The sequence below is a fragment of the Bos grunniens genome, chromosome 8 (genome assembly GCF_055505025.1).
Source record: "Bos grunniens cultivar Pamir isolate PY7600 chromosome 8, Bosgru_T2T1.0, whole genome shotgun sequence".
NCBI classification, from domain to species: domain Eukaryota; kingdom Metazoa; phylum Chordata; class Mammalia; order Artiodactyla; family Bovidae; genus Bos; species Bos grunniens.
In genome coordinates, this window is record NC_141172.1 from 39,427,945 (window position 1) to 39,446,928 (window position 18,984).

Below are 18,984 nucleotides of genomic sequence, written 5' to 3' on the forward strand. Positions count from 1 at the left end.
CTCCTCCACAGAACAGTCGAGTTACACTTCCCAACAGCATATCAGCTTATGTTCCTCTTCAGATCAAATCCTCCAGAGGCTAATGAAAATTAAACCTACACTGTTCATTACCTTCTTGAACAGAAGAAGGTAATGTCTGGTTTCCAAGGTAATGCTTGGTTTCCTCCATTTCTCTGAGATCATTTTTCAGCATTCTCTCCCTTACTTTCTCTACTCTGTCCACCACAATGGTTTTTCTGCCATAGCTCAGACGTGCCAAGCTTCTTCCTACCTCAGAAATTTTGACCTTGCAGTTCCCTCCACCTGGGAGACTCTGTGCCTCCTAATGGCTTTCCTCTTCCTTCAGGTCTGACCTCCCCTAACAAAGGTAGCACGACCATCACTCTCTATCCCCTTAGATGGATTCACTTTTCTTTCTAGCACTATCACTACTTAAAATTGTACTGCCTCTGTGTATGTTTATTTTCTATCCCCTCCATCATCAGTTTAGAAAATAGAATGTGGGTCTTGTCTGTCCTGCTTACTTCTAAATCCATAGTGTTTATCTAGTTTAGTATCACCCTATAGTGAAAAGTGAAAAAAGTATTAGTTGCTCAGTCAGACTCTTTGCAACTCCATGGACTATAGCCCACCAGGCTCCTCTGTCCATGGAATTTTCCAGGTAAGAATACTGGAGTGGGTTGCCATTTTCTTCTCCAGGGGATCTTCCTAACCCAGGGACTGAACCTGGGTCTCCTGCACTGCAGGCAGATTCTTTACCACAGAGCCACCAAGGTTATATTGGTTCTGTTATCTGCATATTTTTAAATGTCTAGTTGAAGGGTACTCCCAAAGCCTGTAAACTCCCAAAAGGCAATAGTCGAAGGAGTTAATCAATCTAATTTAGCTTCAAACACTTGCACATCAGAGGGCCTGACCTTCTTGTGCCCCTTGAAGGCATGCAGACATGTCCATTTTGAACTATGAAGACAACAGTGGACTTGCCAGGGGTCAACAGTCCTGGACTCTTTTCCTTGCTAGTTTTTTACTCAATCTTCACGTATTTTTAAATTTGGTTTTCCAACCCTCCTTTGGCTGAAGTTAGGGGCGAGATAGTAGAAAATACATCCATAACTCCCCCAACTCACAAGAAAAATGAAAACATATTGAAATGGTCAGAAGAATCATGATAGTCAAAAGGGTAGAGTAAATTGTTTTTTTATGTAAAATACGAAACAAATTGTATCTTTTACCAGTAGAAGTATCTACCATAAATACATCTGAGCAATTAGTATCTGCTTCTCTTCTTTGATTTTTGTCATGTGAATCTGTCTCCCTCAGGCCTAAATGCTCTGTTCTCCTCAGTTGACCTTAATCCTCCAGTGTGCCTTGGTCTCACTGTGGTGGTTTACAGCAGCACGCTCTCATCTGAAAGTCCAAGGCCCAGCAGTGGCCCTTCAGCTGGTGTTTCAATTGGGACAAATAAAGCCCTTTGTTGATTGTGTGGAGTAATTTGGGCACATGCAGAGTTTTAAAGTGCTTTATAACATGGTAAATATTACAAGCCAGGGGCCATCTAAATTGCAGCATAATTAAGGTTTGTAATGACAAAATGTTTTCATGTAAAGACATCAGTTCAGCTGAGGAAGTCATAGATATCAGGCTCACTGTGACCTGAATCAAATATCCTTCAAGATGGCCACCTTTTGCCCTGATTCTACAGTGCCTGAGGGAATGTCTATTGGTTTGGTTTCCTAGCTATTCTGAAACAAGAAAGGAAGGGTCTCCATGGGTTCTCCCCCAAAGTAAGTTAATAACTCTTAATTCAGTAATTTTGTTTTATTTCCTATGAAAAGAACCAGTAATATAGTTTAAAAAAACTTTGTATTGTATAGTAATATTTATGACAGCATTATTTACAGTGATGAAAACTTTGGAATAACAAATATTATATATTTAAAAGTGGTCTGGCAAGATACTTGATGATAAATTCTCATATATTCCATCATGTAAAAAACATATTTTAGTGTCTACAAAATGATATAGGAAAATGCTAACACATGGGAAAAGACTGGATATAAAACTCTGCTTAGTATGATCCATTGTGTGTGTGTGTGTGTGTGTGTGTGTGTGTATATGTATGTGTATGATGTAAAATACTATAAAGAAAGATACCAAAATGTTAATGGTTGCATCAAATGATAATTAGAAGGATAGGTTTTATTCTATTTTATATTCTTTTTCTTCTTTTATTTTTTTTTGTAATTTCTAAATTTTGAGTATGTAATACTTTTTAAATCAGAAAACTATACATAAATTTACATCCATTTATGTGGTATTTCAGTCAAACATGACTTTTTCGGAAATATATTGCATTCTTTCTACATATGTTTCCCCTGTCAGAAGGGTAAGTTTATTTTGTAGAGGTCATTAAGCACTAAGTTAGTTACATAGATCATTGAGGACAGAGTTCTAAGAATATGCAATTTTAAAATGTGGCTTAAATAAAGATATAAACGCCATGGTGCAGGAAACTGTAAGAATTTTCATCATTAAGAACAATCACAGCAATGAAATGATACAATTAAAATTCTTCCTCAAATTCCAAATGCCCAGGTGCCTGTTACTCATCAGATGCTTGAGGAGTTAATTTTCCAAAAAAGTGAGTAAGTAACACAAATTGTGACATATCTATTCTCCTACCCCCCTGTCTCTGAAAATATCCAGAATTTGCTTTAAAAGCTGTGCAAAAATGGCAAACCCCCATACAGAAAAAAGATCAGGGGAGGGAATGAAAGATGAAGCAGCAGAAGAGATAATAGACAAGATAATTACAGAGCTTTAAAAGCCTTGGATTTATTTTTAAGTTGTAAGAGCTCTATTTAGAAAAGCCCATAGCTAACTTTATGTGAATCTTGAATGAATTGTTCTGAAACATGTGAATAGTAACGAAATGAAGGAGAGGAAAGTTTGCATTGTGTCCTGTGCAACGTCAATTCTGGCTGACCTATAGCTAAGGTGGCCCAGTGGTGATCTGTTCTTCACACACAGAGTTAATGCCACTGACCTCCCCATCAGTAGATCAAAGATTAGGGTTTTGTAACTGTTTCTCTTTCTCTCTCTGATTTTCCACCATGGCCCACACAGTGAAACTGCTGTCTTTTCAGAAGAATTAGGAAGCTTCTTTCTGTCTCCTTCTCAATGTTCCCCAAGAGAGGACAACGTAGAGAAGAGGCAAATGCTTTTATTTTTGAGCTCACCTTTTCTGGGATAAGTCTTGCTCTTCTCTTTGGAATCTCCCATTGGCCACATGTAGCATTCTATCCATTGCTGTGCTCTAGTTTAAAGGATAGAAGGCTGATAGGATAGCATTAGACCTAGCATCCATTAGGCCTCCAACTGGGAGTCCTACAGTTTCCATTTACACTACCTAGATTGGATGGGCAACCCATGGTGTAGATGCAAGATGCTCCAAATATTAAACTGCAGTCTTTTGTTCCCTATGTCTGATTCTACTGTCTAACTTTTTAGGTGGTTCCAAATTCAGAGAGGGAATAGGGTTTGACCTTGCTTCAAAGAACCCTAAAAAGCTGCATTTACTTGAGTGGTCTTAAACTGATACTGACCTGTCCATATGATTTCAAGGTGAATCATTCATATAAGCAATGATATAAAGTTGAATAGTGCCATTATTGTCAATCATGTGAAAGGTTGAGATTTAGACTAGAATATGCATTTTAATTGGCACATTCTAATTGACAAAATTAACAGGTATGACTAGAGTTGCCATATGATCGCGCAGTTCCATATACCCAGATCCTGGGTATATATCTGGAGAAAACTCTGGTTCAAAGAGATACATGCACACCAGTGTTCATAGTAACACTATTTACAATAGCCAATATATGGAAGCAAACTAAGTTGTCCACTGACAGATGAATGGAAAAAGAAGATGTGGTAAAAACACACAATGAAATATTGCTCAGCCATAAAAAAGAATGAAATAATGCCATTTATAGGAACATGGATATTGACCTACATGTAGACCTTGAGATTATTGTACTAAGTGAAGCAAGCCAGAAAAAGAAAGACAAATACCACATGATGTCACTTCCATGTGGCGTCTAAAACATGACAGACACGCACTTATTTACAAAACAGAAACAGACTCCCAAACATAGAAAACAAACTTATGCTCATGAAAGAGGGAAGGAGGGTGGGAAGGGATAAAGTAGGCATTTGGAATTAGCAGGTACAAAATACTACATATAAAATAGGTAAACCACAAGGTCTTACTGTATAGCACAGGGAACTCTATTCAATATCCTGTAATAAACCATAATGGAAAAGAAAAAAAAACTACCAAGTATGATTTAAGTGGAGTTCTAAAAAACAAAATTTCAGCATTCTTGAGAAGAATAGATAAATTATTGATGACTTTAGGATTAGAGGAAACACTGTAACTTCTTGGACAAGGGAATGAATTGGGGATTTACTTTGGAACATCATTCGCAAGGAATTTTAATCTGGTTCAAATCAGGATCCAAATCTATGCATGGAAATATTATGTTCCAAGTGTAATACATCTTTTTGCAGCAGAAGACTAATTTAGAGCTGCAGTTCTTGACTCTGTGACGATGTATTAATATTTCCTTAAGGTAACATAACCTACCTTTAAAATTAAACAGTATGTTTTTAGTCCTGGTCCTCCAAGAAGCAGATGCCAAGACAGGATTAAACAGGCAGAGGTTTTCTTAGGGTAACTGCCTTTGTGAGAGAAAATGGGGAGCGAGCTAGAAAAAGTTTTCAGACCTGATTGAAATCTGATGCTAAGTGGAAGAGAGAAAAAGAAAAGATTGAATAGAAGCATCGCAGGACTCAAGACAGTCAAGGAGTCCTGAAGTTGTCAGAGGGTCCCTGGTTCTCCCAGGAATAGCCTGCCTTAGCATCCCTGCCCACTCAGCCGTTGGCTGAGAGCAGTGTGGCAAGTGTAGCCCCAATCATAAATGTGCTGCTGGGCTTCACAGTGTCCCAGCTGGGGCCTTAGTCAATTTTCTCTCCCTGGTTGGAGGTCTGCAAGGCCTATCACCACTGCCACCAGACCCAGGATTTGGCAACCTAGAGGGACAAAACCAGATTGTTTTCAGAGCTGTATTCCCACTGAAATTTGCTGAGATGATCCCACCAGCAGAACATTGTTTTCACTTACCTAGGGGAAAACTGATTTAAAAATATATTGTTTCTGAAAAGTCATGGACATAACTGAGAAGCATTCACAGAGGAAAACAATTTTCTAAAGAACGAGACAAGCTCAAGGGGTAGTCAGATTTTGGCAAGAGTCATTTCTGTCTCCCAAAGTAAGGCAGTGTGTGTAGCATCCCATATTGTTCTCCCATCAGGGCATGTGTTTACTCTGAATACTAGGTCCTGATTACCTGCTAAATATCAGAATTCCCAATGTGTGGTGTGCGTGTGTGTGCATGCCTGTATGCACGTGTGCGTGAGATGTGTAGTGTTGAGGAGCTGTGGGGAGAGAAGCAGAGAGAGATCTGAGCTCCCTAGAGCTCAAACACATGTCAGTAATCAGTCAATAACTAGCTGGCACATGTGGAGCTAAATTTAAACATATGTTTTTGGTTTAAAAAACCTTGTTCTGGCTGCCAAAGGAAGAGAGGATCTTAAATTTTTCTTTTAACCATCCTGAATTTATAATCAGATGGTCTTATGAAGCAAAACACAATAAAATGCATTTATCGGAAACACATTTATGCTTGTACCAGAAGAACAGGGTCATAATAATTTATCTAAAAGTTTTATGGTGGATTATGCTAGGCATTTATTTTCCAAAGCTTTTGCATGTTTCACATAGGCCTGTGTAATGTAATTTTTACAATGGGTTTCTTAGATGAATCACGTTTGCTATTCCCAAGATCTTTTCGCATGAGTACAGCAGGATGGAGTGAGGTTTAGTTTTCATAAGGTGAGAATCTGAAAGGGCTGCTAGGGTGCAATCTCATCAAGTCTCTTGAATTTACCATGCAATGGGATGGGGCATAAATTTTTTCCAAAACATATGCTAGCTATGTAGTCCTCTCCAGAGTGACTTCTTGGGTCAGCTGGATCATTCCAGAGTAGGATATTTGACTTTCAGAACTCTTCACCCTGATTAACAAGTTTTCTTTGAGCTGTGCTCAGGCATTGTGCTCAACACATAGACCTTGATTTCAGTTGATAGAAGTTTTTTTAAAAAGTGGCTATGTGAAACTCACTGTTTCATATTGCAGAAATATTGATAAGGCGATTGCACATTACATTAAAATATCCCTTCCTTTGGGGGAGTTTCTTACTGGTCTCAATTCTTGGAAAGACTGTTTCTCTGTTGCACCTGATAAATGTTTCTTTCACAAGAACTTAGAGTTTTGATTCTGATCATGTTTTCCCCTTTGCTTTGACCACCAAGAATATCAGAGGCAAATTCACAACTGGCTTTTAACCATCATACGTACAACTTCATAATGCGCCTGACAGTGTCCTAAATTTACTCTGTTACCTTTCTTTTTTTTTATTGGGGTATAATTGACAGGAGGACAAGGAAGCCTGGCATGCTGCAGTCCATGGGGTTGCAAAGAGTTGGACATGACTTAGCAACTGAAGAACAACAAATGATAGGCAAAGCATTATATGAGTTTCAGGTGTACAACATGATTTGAAATTGCCATCAGTTTGTATTATTTGATTGTACAGTATTGATTTTTTTTTTTTTTTTTTTGCACTTCACAACAATTGGGTTTTGGAAAAAGATGTGGTATAAGTAAAAAAAAGAAAAAGTAAACTTTCTGGAATTTTACAGTAAACCTAAAACCAAATCCAATTCATTCCAGATCCCCAAGAATCTTTCTGCTCATTTTCTCACAACCTCTAGGGCTGCAAACGGTATGGTAGCTCATTCTCTAGAAGAAGGCAGTTAATCACAGCACATGGCATCTGGCGGAGAACACAGCTCTGGTTTACTGCAATGAGAATGCTAGCTGGTCCTGACAATGGATGTACTGATGCATTCCATGAGTGCATGCCAGTGGGTGTGTGTAACAGAAGCAGAGAAGGTTTGATATTTACTGGGGGATAAACAAATAACATGGCAACATTGTCACCTGTTTGGTCCTCCTACCTCTCCTTCCATCATTTATTGGTCTTCCAGAGCTGAATCACACTGACAAGGTCAATTCTCTCTAAAAAGCACATCTCTGGCTCTTACATTACCACTCAGTCGGGTGCCTGAACTCTTGCTTTTGTGTGGCACACACTTTTCCTCTCCTTCTTTGCCCTTCCCAACTTGGCTTTTCTTCCTCAGTTTTCTTCTGTTCTTCACAGCCTTCCCACTGAGCAAAGTAGCATCTGAGGCTCTTGTTACACAGCCTTTTTTTTTTTTTTTTTTGAGAGGCCATTACAAATTTACAGAGATAAAAATAACAATATGAATGATGTATTGTGCAAATCTCTTTAAAAGCCTACAAAAACAGCAGAAAGAAATCAATTAGAATTACCATGGCAACTACCAACAATTTTATATGCAAGAATGAAATAACATAAGAAAAGTAACAAAATAGAAAAAAGCATAAACTGATCGAAATACCATGAAATGTTTGTGAAGTAAACACTATACAGTGACTCCTCATGAAAATAGATTTCATTAAGGTAAATGAAATATAGTTTAACTCTTCATTACAAAGGAGCCAGGTATACACAGTGAAATAAACTATTATTGATGAACTCTTAATGATGTAATTTTTCAGTTAACAGTATTTTTGGAAAACAAGTTTAGACAGATTGGGAAAGTAAATTAAAATGTATAAAATGCAATTTTAAATAATAGCATTTCTAGGGGAAGATTTCTTTACATCTAAGAATATTTAAAACCCATATAGTAAGTTAGATAGAGGTAGATTAAAGTGGAACTTGATATGTAACAGAAGTAACTGATAGAAGTCAGAAAAGAACACATAACTCTAGGACGTGTGTGACCTGAGCTTCTATCCTTGCCCCCTGGAGCCAGGTTAGCAACTCCCATTCCTAGATCAGTGGCCTGGAACCTGTCTGGACATAAAAATCACCTGGGTCATTCAGATCTATATATCCCTACATCACTATTTCTGGAATCCACCCCAAACCTATTAGAACATGTGAGGGTGTGACCTGAGCATTAGTATTTCTTTAGGACTTCCTACCACACGATTATACATGTAAGCCAGCATTGAGACCAAGGTTGAGTTCATTCTCAGCTTGCTTGTCCTCCTTACACACCTACCATATTTACAGGACATTTTGTATCTCCCTGTTGGAGTTCCAACGGGAGGCAAAATAATGCCCCCTCCCAAAAGATGTCTGCCTCCCAATTCCTGGAAACTGTGAATATGTTAGGTCACGTGGCAAAGGGAAACTAAAGTGCAAATGGACTTAAGGTTGCTAATCTGCTGACCTTAAAATAAGGAAATTATCCAAGTGATCCCAATAAAATTACAAAGGTCCTTACAAGTTAAAGAGGGAGCCAGAAGACCTGCAGAGAAGCACTCAGTCTGACGTGCTTGAGCCAGGGGTTTACCAGCCAAGAAATGTCAGAAAGATCAACCTCTAGATCACCAGGCCCCTTCTGAGGACTGCCTCTAGACCCACAGTCCTCAACCTTTTTGGCACCAGGGACTGGTTTCCTGGTTTCCTGTCCATTATTTTCCTATGGACAGGGAGGGAGTGGGAGATGCTTTCAGGATGATTAAGTGTGTTACATTTATTGTGTACTTTATTTCTATTATTATTATAGCGTCTCCACCTCAGATCATCAGGCATTAGATCCCAGAAGTTGGGAACCCCTGCTGTAGATGCTAGAAAATGTGAGGAAATGGATTCTCCCCTGGAGCATGCAGAAGAAATGCAGTTCTGACACCTTGATGCTACCCCAAGGAGCCACCCTTCAGATGTCAAACCTACAGAACTGTAAGATAATCGATCTTTGTTGTTTTAAGCCACCAAAGTTTGCACTAACTGGTTATAGCAGCAATAGAAAACCAGTATATCCTGTCTCCATAAATGATTCCCCCCTCCAAATTCTGAACTTTATGTAGTCCAGAACAGTCAGTACAATTTCCACACCTAAGATGTTTCTTGCTCTCCCATTATGTTGCTATGGTGAATTTGCTGTTTGCGGTCCCACAGAAGATTCTGGTTCACTTGGAAATGCCCATTCACTGTTAGATTCCCATTCAGGCTTCTGTGGTCCTTTAAGGGATACATCTCCTTCCATTTTTTGCTTCAGCCAAAAGTTGCCTACACTTTTATTTCTTCAATTGCTTCATCAATGCTTAGCTTTGCTGTCCTCATTTCCTTTCAGGAATCTACACTCTCAGGGTTTAGATAACTTACCCTTTTCTAACCTGAAAATATAAACTGCCTGATTAAACTTCCTTTGGGGGGACAAAAGAGTACTCAGCTTCTATTTCTCCATCACAGCTGGGTACAGAGGTTCTCATTTTCCCCTTGAAACAGGGTGATCAGCCCTGCCCCAACCTCTTGAAGTAAATCTGGCTTCCAGGTGATTTCAGGATATGCTCACCTTCCCTTTCTAGATGTGAGCTCCAGAGTTGGTTTTCTGGATGCTCCTGTTTCATAGAAGAGCGAAAAGCACAAATTAATTCATCTCCAGCAGGGCATCCTATTATACGATGTCTCCCACCGTCACCTGAGAATGATGTAAAACTCAAAATGTGACACAGCTAAGGCTCAACTTTTTTTTTTTTTTTTTTCAGAAGGTGGGGCTGGTGGTTCATAGGATGTTTTGGATACTAAAACAATGTTTATATATAATTTGTTAATGAATTAGAAAGCTGGCACAGGAGTATTAAAATTTAAGAGAGACATCACTGTCGATGACATTATTCAGAAAATCACACTGGTGTTCTCACTTTGACATAATGGCATCATGTGTATGATGGTACCCTAACCTTTTGTTTAATCACTGAACTAGAATCCACCTCTATCACTGTGACCATCCAAATCCTGAGGGAAAAACTTGATGTTGTTAATGATGATATGAAATGTTAGATCTCGAATTCCACTGCTCCTGCCAATTCATTTCTCTCTGAAGACAAAGCATCAGTTATAATTGCAGTTCTGCCCTAACACAGGGATGACTGCATTTTCAAGGTTAATGATACTGTTTTATGGTTGTTCTTACCTTGGAATGAAACTTAATTGGTATGGAATCCTTGAAAGACCACGTGTAAGAATACCTGGGTGGATGTGTCAATATACTGTGTGTGGAGCAACAAGTAATGGGGCAGCGGGAAAGAAAAATGGGGAAGAAGGAGTGAGGGAAGTCATAAAGGAGATTACCTGAGTGTGAACTAGGGAGAGCATGAAATTGTTGTTTATTATTTCCTTTCAAGTTTCAGAGTTAGAAATGTTGTTATGGGTAGAAATAGTCCCAGATTATACTATATAAATTATATCTCAGTAAAGCTGTTAATTTAAAGAAGGTACGGGGTACCTGCTTCTGCTTTAGATCCAGTGTCTCCTGTAGGTTAAGAGGTGCCCTGGAATCTCAGTCCAATTTCAGAATAAAAAGGCAGCTTAATGGGAGTAGAGGAGTGGGTACAATCTCTTCTTTATTCTTGTCACTTCAGGCAAGTGACATGCACCACTGGTTAATTTAATCCACTCTCTCTCCTAGAACAGGCAAAGCTTATTTAACTTCATACAAAGTGTTTACCAATTCAAAAATCAGCTTTAAATGTGATTATTTTAAAGTCCCTAATGGCCTCTGCTGAGAACTAAAGGTTACAAAAGAAAGCATTTTATTTTAATTTTCTCTTCAGTATTGAGGAGGTTACTATGAAAGCAAATGTTGTAATGCAAAGATAAAGTAGAATCCTGAGTCTGGAAGGCAATAGAAAACATGGAATCCTTGTGGGGAAAAATTACGTAAGTAGGTTATAAGCTCCAGAGTACTCTAAATGAATAAATGGTGCGCTGGGAGAATGAATGCATGAAGACAAGTTGGAAAGTTCAACATATGTTCTGTGTAATACTTGGTAAAGAAGAGAGTCTAACAACAACAAAAACAATTTGAAAAGAAGTGATACAAACATGCTTTACTAGAGTTAGTAGATTAAAAACAGAAGGTCTAATTTTTGTGTGTGTGGTTTTAGCTTTACATTGACATAAAGGAAATACTCTGCAGTGATTCTGGTGTTAGCCAGACCTGGGTTTTGGGTCGGTTCTACTATGAACCTAGCTTTTTGATTTTTCTGACCTTGGGCAAGTTTCTTCACTTCTCTAAATCCTGGTTTCCTTATGAGTAAAAAGAGATGCATTAAAAAAAAATCCCTTGAGTGTTATTGAGAAGAAATAATGTGTAGCCAGTTGCTCATTAAATGTTAGTCCCCTCCCTTCTCTTCAATAATCCTGTTGTGCCTAATAACAACTGAAAATTAGTCTTTGGGGGAAATAATAAAGAAAAAGAGAATAAGAAAGGAAGTTGAATGGACAGGAAATATAAAAGATGGTGAGAGGTCCCTTATTGCATTTACTTGTGTGGCAGGTAACTCAACCAAGGCAATCATAAGCTGATTTTTCTTAATATTCTTCCATCTTAGCTAATATTTATATTTGAAGACACACATCAAAAAAAGGGAGGGGGGATAGAACCAAATTAAATGCATTTAAAACTAACAGGAGGAGGCTTTTCACTCAGAAAAGCAAAATAAAACCCTGAAGCAGTGGTTTTAGAAATGGGAAACATAAAATCAATATAATGGTCTCAAACAGCATTTAAAAAGATTAGAATAGAAAGGAACATTTCCAATTGTGTGAAATACAGTAAGTTTTACTCCATGATACTCATTTCAAACAGATAGACATGTACATACAATGCATATGTGTGTATCAGGTCACAGCGTAAAATGTTTTTCTTGCTGTAGGTTGAGGTTAAAAAAAAAGTATAAAAACTACTACACTAAAGAAAAGGAAATAGCTATGTTCCTTTTCAATAAATTAGATTCTCTTTTGGCCTTGTTCATTCAAAGACAGTGCCATTGCTTCTGGAAAGGCAGACTTATTCTCAATCAGGCAGACTTATTCTCAATCACCATGTCCTTGAGTCACATCCAGACTATTCACATATTATTTCAGATAGTGATGTACTTTATCAATACTCCCATACATTTCATCGGGAGAGATGTAAGAAACATTGTCAAGCTGAAGTAAAGGGGAAAATGTGAAGGAAAATGGATATTTTCTTCTAACTCCAGATAGTTCCTCTGAAAGGGAGTACCAAAAATATTATTATTAAGATATGGGGAATACAAAATAGGCTCATCCTGCTTTTTTCTAAAAAAATGTTTTCCTAAGTCATATAAAAGCCATAGAGTGATGAGAATACTTATGTGTATGCCTAAGATGGAAGATATCACAAAGGAATTGGCACCATGAAAGATTAGTGTTGGTAGAAAAAAACAAAAATCTGGCAACATGGGAGCTTACACGTAATGGACTCCTACCCTGGGACCAGCACTCCATCAGATGCGTCAATGGTATTATTTCATTTAATTCTTAGATAAAGGCCCAGGGTACATGCTGTCATTTTACAGCTAAGAAAAGTGAGGCTGTAACTGGTTAAGTCACTAGAGCAATATAGTCACAATTCTACTCCAGATCCTCCTGCTTAACTCCAAGTTTGAGCTACATCTGCCCCTTCTTTTTCTTGGGACATCCTGTGCTTCCACTCTCTGCTTCTTGCTTTTCCTTCACTCCTGTCAGTGCTTCATGCTTTCTCCTCATCAAAACCTATTTTCTGGAGTAAGTTATTTACACCAAAATGCTGGTGATCATGCTGGTTTTCCTCCCTTTGTAACACAGATTAAACCTTAAGCTAAAGAATTTCCTGCAAGGTGAAATTTCAAAAATCATGGAAATGTCAGAGAAATTTTAGAGATGGGAGAAGAGGATAGGGAGAAGAAGTGGTTTAGGATGTTCCTGTATCTTTCCAATAAAATACTCTTTAATGTTGCCCATTTTAATAGATGGGCTTCCCTCGTAGCTCAGTCAGTAAAGAATCTGCCTGCAATGCAGGAGACCTGGGTTTGATCCCTGGATTGAGAAGATCCCCTGGAGAAGAAATGGCAACCCACACCAGTATTCTTGTCTGGGAAATCTCATGGACAGAGGAGCCTGGCAAGCAACAGGCCTTAGGGTTGCAAAAGTTGAACATGACTTACTGACTAAAACACAACCAATATAAATAAATAGTTCTTTCAAGAGGATGGAAAGGTGCCCAACCTACAATCCGCCTCAAGATCAACCTGACTCCTCCATGTGCTTTGCATTCCAGATCCATTTAAATGTCATTTGCTTTGCTTACATGCTGATGCTTTTTGTATTTAAAACAAACTACAGTTAAGAAGGCCACTAAAAAGTTTCTTATTTTAAACTGTCACCTCGACAGAAACCTCATTTTTTCCTGCTTTTGACTCCACACCCACAATTAACCCACGTAAAACAAACGACTGACATAAAATTCAGAATCAACAGAAAGAAGTAACCACTGTCTTTTCTTCTAGCAGTGCAGGCTTTCCTTGTTGTACAGCTGGTGTCTAGTGCTCATATTCTCTCACGGGCTTCCCTGGTGGCTCAGATGGTAAAGAATCCACCTGCAGTGCAGGAGACCTGGGTTCGATTCCTGGGTTGGGAAGATCCCTGAAGAAGGGCATGGCAACCCACTCTGGTATTCTTGCCTGGAGAATCCCATGGACAGAGGAGCCTGGTGGGCTACAGTCCATGGGGTTGCAAAGAGTTGGACATGACCGAGCAACTAAACACACACACACTCATATTCTCAGGCCCAGATACAGTTAAGGAGCACTGTTCTATCCACAAATAAAAATGCTGGGGCCCTTCTCTATCTCACCAGGTGCTGTGGGTACTCTTTGGCCTAGGAGTCCTCTTTGGTCTTGATGTTCAATTGTTCAGTTGCTCAGCCGTGTCTGACTCTTTGTGATCCCACAGACTGCAGCACACCAGGCTACCCTATCCTTCACTGTCTCCCAGAGTTTGCTCAAACTCATGCCCATAGAGTCGGTGAGTCTTTGGTCTAGTGGTCCTGATTTGGCCCAGCAGGGAAGCATGCTCATAGACCAGTCAAGTGGTAGTGACATAAAGACTTACCATGTGGAATGTCTTATTGCTCCTACAGTGCTGGCAAGGGTTCCCGTGCAAGCTGAACACATTCGCCCTCAAAGGCTGCGTCACTCTTGGTACGGGCTCTGGGTACAGGGACAAAACCTTTGCGCTAATGCAAAATCATGAAGATGTTCCTCTGGATTATAACCTGTAAGTGCCATTGTCTTGCCTTTCATATTTAGGTCTGTAATGCCTCTAGTATTGATTTCATTATGTTGATCTGTAGGGCTATAATTTCATTCTTTTTTTCTGTTTGGAGATCTAATTGTCCCAGCTTCATTTTTCAGAAAGACTATCATTCTTCCTTACAATGTTTCCTTTGTCATAATTGGAGTGTCCAAATATGTGTGTCTGTTTCTTTGTCTCTTCATCTGCTCTAGGTCTATATGTCTATTCTTACACTGATACCACGCTCATTTAGTATCAGAGTAAGTCTTCCTGTCTTGCTCTTCATCTTCAGGAAAATCTTGGCTATTTTTAGCCTTTTGTATTTCAAACTAAAATTAGAATCAGCTTATCCAATTCCTTTTACAATCTCTTGGGGTTTTGATTGAGATTACATTGAATCTATATAACAACATTGGTAGAATTATACTTTTTACAGGATTCAGTTTCAAGTCTATATTGATAGGGTATCTATTAGGTCTTCCTAGATGGCTCTTCTTTGGAAGGAATGATGCTAAAGCTGAAACTCCAGTACTTTGGCCACCTCATGTGAAGAGTTGACTCATTGGAAAAGACTCTGATGCTGGGAGGGATTGGGAGCAGGAGGAGAAGGGGATGACAGAGGATGAGATGGCTGGATGGCATCACCGACTCGATGGACGTGAGTTTAAGTGAACTCTGGGAGTTGGTGACGGACAGGGAGGCCTGCTGCTGCTGCTGCTGCTAAGTCGCTTCAGTCATGTCCAACTCTGTGCGACCCCATAGACGGCAGCCCACCAGGCTCCCCCATCCCTGGGATTCTCCAGGCAAGAACACTGGAGTGGGTTGCCATTTCCTTCTCCAATGCATGAAAGTGAAAAGCGAAAGTGAAGTCGCTCAGTCGAGTCCGACTCTTAGTGACCCCATGGACTGCAGCCAACCAGGCTCCTCCGTCCATGGGATTTTCCAGGCAAGAGTACTGGAGTGGGTTACAGGGAGGCCTGGCCTGCTGCAATTCATGGGGTCGCAAAGAGTTGGACACGACTGAACGACTGAACTGAACTGAACTGAAATGGCTCTTAATAAGTTTTTACAGATCTATCTGGAAAGTCATTAGACATTTTATTTGGATGTACTCCTGTATACATAGTATTTTGATGTAATTTCAAATTGAACCTTTAAGATATTTCATTCTCTGTTATCAATGACATAAAGAAAATATTGATTTTTGTGTATCGAACTTTAGCCTACAAAGTTACACATTCAATTATGAATTTGAATACTTTATGTTACATTCTTTTTTGTTTCTCCATATGCAATCACATATTCTGTAAATAATGTTTTTCTCCTACTTTTCCAACCCTTTATTTCATTTTCTTGCCTTTCTATTCCAGTAGATAATGTTAAAAGGCATGTTAAAAAGACAGAATAGAATTAAATATAATTTTGTTCTGATGTTAGAGGGAAAGCTTACAACATTTTATTTTAGAGGAAAGACTTTCAACTTTTTACTTTGAGAATTTTGTAATAAGGATTTCTTTTGTTTCCCTGAAGATATCTTTTATCGGGATAGGAAAGTTCCCTTTTTCCTTCTTTTATATGTTTCAGTTATGGGTGGACATTGAATTTGATGGCATTGTATCTCTTATTCCTGGGAAAATATAACTTGATCATATGTTTGCTTGTATTTTATTTAGGATTTTTGCATCTATATTCGTGAGTAAGAATGGCTGATAATATTCTCTTTTCTTATTGCACTTGTCAGATTTTGGTATCAAGGGTTATACTAGTCTTGTAAAGTGATTTCAGGGTTTAATTCTATTTTTTTATTCTTTGGAAGAGATTTTTTAAGCATGTAATTATTTCTTCCTTAAATGTTTGGTAGAAGTCACTGTTGAAACTATGTGGGTGGACCTAAAGTTTGTTTTTTTTTTTTTAATAATTTTACATATATATTTTCAGTTGCACTGGATCTTTGCCATGTGGGGCTTTTCTCTGGTTGCAGTGAGCGGGGGCTACCTGCTAACTGGAGTGCAGGTGAGCTTCTCACTGCTTCTTGTTGCAGAGCTCAGGCTCTCAGCATGTGGACCTCAGCAGTTGTGATGCCTGGCTCAGTGGTTGCGACTCCCAGGCCCTGGAACGCAGGCTCAGTAGTTGTGGTACTCAGGCTTAGTTGCCCCATGGCATGTGGTTCTTCCCGAACCAGGAATCAAATCCTTGTCTTCTGCATTGGCAGGCTGGTTCTTTACCACTGAGAGAGCCTAGAGTTTTATTTCTGGGAAAGTTTCTCATTCCTCTGTCAGTTTTATTTGACTATTCAGTCTCTAGGTCTTGAACGGTTAAGTGGTTCATAGCATCCTTTTTTCATTTTTATAGTGTGTATAGAGTCTGTCGTGGTAAACCTTTTTCTTTCCTGATATTGCTACATGTGCTTTCGCTCTTATTTGCTAAATTAGTCCTACCAGGACTTTGTCTATGTTATCATCTTGTTCAAAGAACCAACTTTTGACTTTGTTGAAGCTCTCTATCATATGTTTGTCTTCTTTTTTTGTTAACCTCTGGTCCAATCATTATTTCCCTCCTTTTAATTTCTCTGAGTTTAGTTCATTTTAATAATTTCTTTGCAGGACATAATGCTTAGATCACTTACTTTTAGCCATTTTTATTTTCTAACATTCATTTAAGTCTATAAATTTCTTTCCAAGTACTATATTAGCTGCTTTACATAAGTTTTGATCTATTGAATTTTCACCAGAGTTTAGTCTCTGTGATTTCTTCTTTTAATCTCCATTGTGATTTCTTCTTTTATCCGTTAATTATGAAAAAATGTATTTCTAAGTGTCCATACTTAGGGGAATTTTCTACTTATTAATATCTACCATATTTCATTGTGTTGGAAAATACATTCTACTGAGAATTTTATGGCTGTGCAAACTTGAATAGAATGTGTATTTTGCAGCTTTGTCATTTAGGTCACTTTGTTAATCATGTTGTTTAAGTCTTACATATTCCTTTTTGTTTTATTTTTTCAGCTACTGAGAGAGATGCACTAAAAATTTCTCACTATGATTGTGCATTTGTCTATTTTTCATTTTAGTTATGTCAATGCTTTCTTCATATTTTTAGTCCATGTTATTAGGCACATTCAGATTTTAAATTATTTCCTCATGGACAATAGGACATTTTATCCTTTTGCTGTAGAATCCATGCTAATGCTTTTCACTTTAAAGTCTACTCTGTTATAGGATACTAAAGCTGATTTCCTTGAGTTAGTATTTACTTGACTTCTCTTTCTTTTTTTTTCCATTTATTCTCAAACTTCTTATATCCTTATATTTTACATATGTCTCTTTAAAGTATATAGTTGAGTTTTATTTTTAAATCCATTCTGCACATCTCTCATTCGAACTGAATATTTAGTCATTTTATATGCAGTGTAATTACTGATATTTAAGTTAAATCTGTAGTTGTGCTACTTATTCTAAGTATTCTATTTGGATTACCTTTAACATTCCAGTTTTTGTCTCTACTAGCTTCCAAGTTGTAATCTTTTCCAGTTTTTTTTAAGGGATTTAATTGCAAATAGCTTTTTTAACCATATTGAACTTCAATGTAATTGAAAATATTCTGTTGCTTTCTGACTTCCTTTGTTACTGTAGAGAAGTCAATTTTCAGTCTAACTGTTCTTCTTTTGAAAGTAATTTTTTTCTCTTGTTCTTTAAGATTTTCTCCTCATCTATGGTTGTCTATAGTTTCACGAGAATGTCTAGGTGTGGATTTATTTTGATTATTCTGTTTAGGGTTCAGTGAGTGTTTGAAATTGTTTCTTTTTGTCTTTCTTCTTTTGTAATTATTTATTTTTGGCTGCACTGGGTCTTCATTGCTCGTAGGCTTTTCTCTAGTTGTGGCAAGCGGGGGCTTCTCTTTGATGTGGCGCAGTGCTTCTCATTGCTGTGGCTTCTCTTACTATGGAGAAAGGCCGTAGGTGCATGGGCTTCAACAGTTGTGGCACTTGGGCTCTGGGCTCAGTAGTTGTGGCTCCCGGACTCTAGAGCAAATGCTCAGTAGTTGTGGCACATGGGCTTAATTGCTCCACTGTACGTGGGGTCTTCTCGGATCAGGGATTGCACCCATGTCTCCTGCATTGGCAGGCAGATTCTTTACCACTGAGCCACCAGGGAAGCCCTTCTTTTTTGCTTTTCAAAAATTCAGAGCTATTACTTCTTCAAATTTAACCTCGGTCCCATTCCTTTCATTCCACCCTTGTTTGATTAGAATGTCTCATGATTATCCCATATACCTCTTACCTTTTCTTTTATGACTTCCTTCCTTTTGGCTCTTTGTGCTGCATTCTGGATATTTTCATTTTCCTATCTTCCAATTTATATATTTTTAATATGACAAAACTTAATTTGCCCTTAAACCCATCTTAATTTTGAATATTACATCTTTCAAAGTTTGGGGTTTTAATGGGCTATGTTAAATTTTAAGGTCTCCAGTGCACTTCTGATATTTTTAAGCTTATACTTTATATCATAATTGTAACAAACATGATTATTTTATGAACCATGTCTGATAGTTCTAAGAACTCAAGTTGTGCATCTTCTTTCTGTTGTCTCTCTTTCTTCTGTTACT

The 18,984-nt window shown here is 38.2% G+C and overlaps 1 protein-coding gene across 1 annotated transcript in view; it reads left to right on the plus strand.

The window, feature by feature from the left end:
* The window catches only part of RFX3 (regulatory factor X3), a 594,837-nt gene that overhangs the window by 107,214 nt on the left and 468,639 nt on the right, over positions 1–18,984 (plus strand). Inside the window, exon 2 of the mRNA XM_086415305.1 lies at positions 8,795–8,967. The gene's annotated coding sequence lies outside the window, so the exon portion shown is untranslated. The remainder of the gene's footprint in view (positions 1–8,794; positions 8,968–18,984) is intronic.